General features: G+C 50.9%; 1 non-coding gene across 1 annotated transcript; it reads left to right on the plus strand.

The window, feature by feature from the left end:
* The first annotated feature begins 3,957 nt into the window (after positions 1 to 3,957).
* On the plus strand, positions 3,958 to 4,030 carry TRNAP-CGG (transfer RNA proline (anticodon CGG)). The gene has a single exon. It is a non-coding gene; the product is annotated as a tRNA-Pro (tRNA).
* The last annotated feature ends 1,364 nt before the right edge of the window (positions 4,031 to 5,394 follow it).

Raw genomic sequence — 5,394 nt, forward strand, 5'->3', positions numbered from 1 at the left:
TATATATATATATATATATATATATATATTGTAAGGCTAAAGAAGAAGATGCGTCTGATGATTTGAAAAGACGAAGACGAGGTGCCAGTGTTCTCGAGAGTTTTTGCCAGCGCCACGCTTGTGTGTCTTTTGCCGATCTGATCCCAGACTGCTGCCGTTGCCGTTCCCGTCGCCCCAGTACCTCGTAACAAACCCCCCGTTACATTTGGTGGAGGAGCCGGGTAAAAACATCGGACCTGGAGCTCCGTAGTCGTGCTCTCCCGGCGCGCACGATGCCTGAGGACGTCCAACACCAGGCCGTACAAGTGGGCCAGGCTGTCATCTGTGCCGGCTCTCTTCGTCAACGGGACCCGACCATTTTCAGCGGGACTGACGAGAACGATGTGGAAGATTGGCTCACATCGTACGAGCGGGTGAGCGTATACAACAAATGGGACGATGTGATGAAGCTAAACAACGTCATCTTTTATCTCGCCGGTGTGGCTAACCTCTGGTATCGCAACCATGAGGCAGATATTCAAACCTGGTCGATTTTTAAGACTAAATTTGCAGACGTATTTGGTCGACCGGCTGTCAGGCAACTCCGAGCCGAACAGCGATTGCGTGAACGATCTCAGCAGGCTATTGAAAGCTTCACTAGCTACATTGAAGATGTCGTCGACTTGTGCAAGCGGGTCAACGCTCGTATGTCGGAAGCCGACAAGATCCAACACATCTTGAAAGGCATCGATGACGACGCTTTTCAGATGCTTCTAGCGCGCGACTTGCGTACCGTTGCTGAAGTCGTCACGCTGTGTCAAAGCTTTGAGCAGTTGCGCAAGCAGCGGATTCTGACACGCCAGCGGCCACAGCAGGTTGAGTCGCTCGCTGGGCTCACGCCTGCTCCTGACCCCTCGCTGCTACAGCAGATTAAAGACTTCGTGCGGGAAGAAGTGGCACGTCAACTTTCCTTTCTGCCGAGCGCTCACGACCGACCATCATATCTGACTCCAGCGCTCCGACATACAATTCAAGAGCAAGTTGCTGAGGCTCTTCCACCGGCTCATCCGTCACCACCTGTCACGGTTCCGCTGACATACGCTGACGTTGTCGCCAGACCACAACCTGTGGCGGCTCCGCTCACATATGCCGAAGCCGTCGCGAGACCGCCTCCTGTCGCGGCTCCAGTGACATAGGCCGATGTCGTAGCAAGACCGCAGCCGCCAATCTATAGTGCGCCTCCGGCGCATTTGCGAGGGCCAGTGGCTTACCGACGACCTACTCCAAGGGTCAGCGAATCCTGGCGCACAACGGACAATCGGCCGATTTGCTTCTTTTGTGGTCTCCCAGGTCATGTAGCTCGGCATTGCCGCCGTCGTCTCCCGGACGCGGAAATTCCTCCCCAAGCTCCTGGGTACTGGCCCCCACCGAGTCAGTACTCTGTACCAGCTGCGCCGCCGCAAAGTCGTACTTCCTCGCCGGACCGTTCTACCCTCTCCAGCCGCCGGCCCTCTTTTCCACGACGCCGGTCTATTTCGCCTATGCGACGTCGCCCCACCGCTAACCAGGAGGAAAACTAGGCGCCGCAGTTCCTGAGGCGAGAACTGCGTCCACAACGAACTTCGAAAGGCCTCATCCGTCAGCCGCTAACCTCATTGAAATTTCCGTCGACGGCGTTTCTGTCATGGCGCTTGTCGACACTGGTGCTGCCGTTTCCGTCATGGACGCAAAGCTGTGTAGTTCTTTAAGAAAAGTAAGGACGCCAATTGCTGGACTCTCACTGCGCACCGCCAGCGCTAAGAACATCCAGCCGTCAGCAGCGTGTACCGCTCGCGTTGTAATCCAGGGGACCATTTATGCCGTCGAATTCGTCGTACTGCCCTGCTGTTCTCATGCTGTTATCCTGGGCTGGGATTTCCTATCGCGCCATGCTGCTATCATCGATTGTGCTCGAGCTGAAGTCGAGTTCTCTCACCTGCCCGAAGCTGTCTTGGACACTGCCCCTCCTGGTGCCTGTGTTAAGGCCCTAGTTGCCGAAGACATTGACCTGCCTCCCTGCTCTTCAGTCCTCGTACCCCTCTCTTGCGGCCCTCTTCGCGACGACACTGTCCTCTTCACTCCGTCCCCTATCTTTCTGCACCGCAAGTGTCTGCCTCTGCCATACGCTGTACTGACTATATCCGCTGGCCTCTCCGTACTGTTCGTGTCTAACCCATTCTCGTTCCCCAACGCCTTGCGCCTAGGTGAATGTCTCGGCACGGTACAACCATTCGCGTCTCTGCTCATCCGCGAAGAGACGGACGACGCGCCGCACCTCTCCATAGCCGCACTCAGCCCACCTACTGCTGCGCCCGATCCCTCCTCAACCGAAGCATTCCTTCGCTCCATCGACGACAACTTTCCAGCGCCGCAAAGGGCACAGCTTCTCACTTTACTTAATCAGTTTCGCTCATCATTTGACTCACATCAAAGTTCCTTGGGCCAAACTTCCACTGTCACCCATGCCATCGACACAGGTGACCACGCACCGCTGCGACAACGTCCCTATCGTGTGTCTGTCGCCGAGCGCCAAGTTATTGAAGACCAAGTCGACAAGATGCTCCAGAGCGGCGTCATTCAGCCCTCAAGCAGCCCATGGGCGTCGCCTGTGGTGCTCGTCAAAAAGAAGGATGGCTCCATACGCTTTTGTGTAGATTACCGCCGCCTTAATAAGATTACGCGCAAAGATGTCTATCCCCTCCCGCGCATAGACGACGCTCTGGACTCTTTTGCAAGGGGCCGAACTCTTTTCATCTCTTGATTTGCGTTCCGGGTACTGGCAAGTTCCTATGAAAGAAGCCGATCACCCCAAAACCGCCTTTGTGACACCGGATGGCTTGTATGAATTTACGGGGATGCCCTTCGGGCTTTGTAACGCCCCCGCGACTTTTGAGAGGATGATGGACACCATTTTGCGCGGACTTAAGTGGAAGACATGCCTTTGCTACCTCGACGACATTGTGGTCTTTTCCCCGGACTTTGACACCCACCTCTCCCGTTTGAAGCACGTCTTGACCTGCCTCTCTGACGCCGGCCTGCAGCTGAACTTAAAAAAATGCCATTTTGCCGCTCGTCAATTAATTATATTGTGGTTAATTATATCGTGGAACCCCTCACGCCGTCTCCTGATCTCCGCCGCCGAGGACGGGCGACCGTTCATGTCCAGCGCCTCAAGCCCTACTACGACCCCGCCGTCTTGCCATCATCCTAAGTCGCCAGGATGGCTCCTCTTGTCCCCGGGGTGATTGTAAGGCTAAAGAAGAAGATGCGTCTGATGATTTGAAAAGACGAAGACGAGGTGACAGTGTTCTCGAGAGTTTTTGCCAGCGCCACGCTTGTGTGTCTTTTGCCGATCTGATCCCAGACTGCTGCCGTTGCCGTTCCCGTCGCCCCAGTACCTCGTAACAAACCCCCGTTACAATGTATATATATATAATCACCAAAAATTGAAGAAACATAACAGAATTTATGTTTCGGCTGGAGGACCAAGGCTGGTCCTCCAGCCGAAACGTCGTGAATTAAATTCTGTTGTTTCTTCAATTTTTGGTGATTTTATATTATATTGCCCAAATCAGCTGCCAGAACTCATTTTGGTATATATATATATATATATATATATATATATATATATATATATATATATATATATATATATATATATATATATATATATATATATATATATATATATATAAATATATATATATATATATATATATATATATATATATATATATATATATATATATATATATATATATATATATATATATACCGCACAGTTTCCGCCCTCGCCGTTAGATAACGTTCTTCGTCACACTCGCGGTATTACAGGACATGGTACGTCCACCGCTATGGACGAGGATGGCGCCGGTGAACACTATCAAGGTTCGCTTACACGCAAGGCAAATACCCGCAAAAGCAGCAGATTGGACAGCCGTCGCCGTAGCTCAGTTGGTAGAGCACCGGACGCGGTATTCGGAGGTCGTGGGTTCGGATCCCACCGGCAGCGTTGTTTTTTCTGTTGCTTTATAAGTAATCTTCATTAGAAACGAATTGATTGGCACTACAAATTAAAAAAATAAATAAATTATAAACATTCCCCTATGCACCTTGGTTTCGGTGACTGTTGGCTTCCTTAATATGTTTGTCAAACGAGCCCTTCATTTCATATGCCTTGTCTGCTAATAGCTTAACGGGGGTCTCGGTTCTGGCAGTCATGATGCCATAGGTAGCAAAAGAGGGCTCTCGCACAGTTTCCGCCCTCGCTGTTCGATGACGTTCTACGTCACACTCGCGGTATTACAGGACGTGGTACGTCCACCGCTATGGACGAGGATGGCGCTGGTGAACACTCTCAAGGTTCGCTTACACGCAAGACATAAATACCCGCGAAAGCAGCAGGTTGGACAGCCGTCACCGTAACTCAGTTGTTAGAGCACCGGAGGCGATATTCGGAGGTCGCGGTTCGGATCCCATCGGCGGCATTGTTGTTTTTTCTGCTGCTTTATAAGTAATCTTTAAAAACCAATTGACTGGCACTACAAATTAAAAAAAATTAGAAACATTCCCCTATGCACCTTCGTTTCGGTGACTGTTGGCTTCCTTAATATGTTTGTCAAACGAGGCCCTCATTTCATATGCCTTGTCTGCTATATATATACAGTGAAAAGGTCACAACTGGTTCGATTATCTAGGTTTATTCACAAAGGGTTTCAGACGGTGGACCGTCCTTCATCAGGGTTAAGTCGAATGAATACACAGATGTGCGCATTTACGGTCCTAAATGCAGAGGGAGAGGAGGCACTTTCTCTCTCTCTCTCTCTCTGTGTCGGCGTCCACTAAGGGGAAAGGAGAATGGATGTGAAACAAGTTAAAAAAGCTAGTTAAAATACAGAGGCGACAGACATGCAGCAGAGCTGAGAGGGTTGGATTTTCGCCGAGAAGACCTAAGCAAGAACGGTTTCCTTCTGCGGAAGCGAGAAGTTCGAGCTCAAGGGGAAAATAACGAAAACAAGGAAAACAAGAAAAGAACAAAAAGGAAAAAACCAGAAAACACTGAAACAAAACACAAAGGCGCACATAGCATGACCCGCTCCCCAGCGGTGCAGATGTTAAGAACTCTTGTAATTTACTGTCAGCTGTCAAGGCCGCATCATTTCGCCTTGTTCAAGAGGCACCAGTGACCGTTACGAGGGCGGCGTGTCGCCTCAGCGGCGGAAAAGCGGTCGTCCAGACGCCGTGTGGAAACCCGATTCCGCAAATAGCCGCGCAACCACCGGCCGTTCGTCAGAGGGCGCCTGCGCCGCGCGTCCCACCGCTGACAATTCCGAGAAGGGGGCGAGGAGGACAAGAAGGAAACAGGAAAACCGGCAT

The sequence above is a fragment of the Amblyomma americanum genome, chromosome 5 (genome assembly GCF_052857255.1).
Source record: "Amblyomma americanum isolate KBUSLIRL-KWMA chromosome 5, ASM5285725v1, whole genome shotgun sequence".
NCBI classification, from domain to species: Eukaryota; Metazoa; Arthropoda; class Arachnida; order Ixodida; family Ixodidae; genus Amblyomma; species Amblyomma americanum.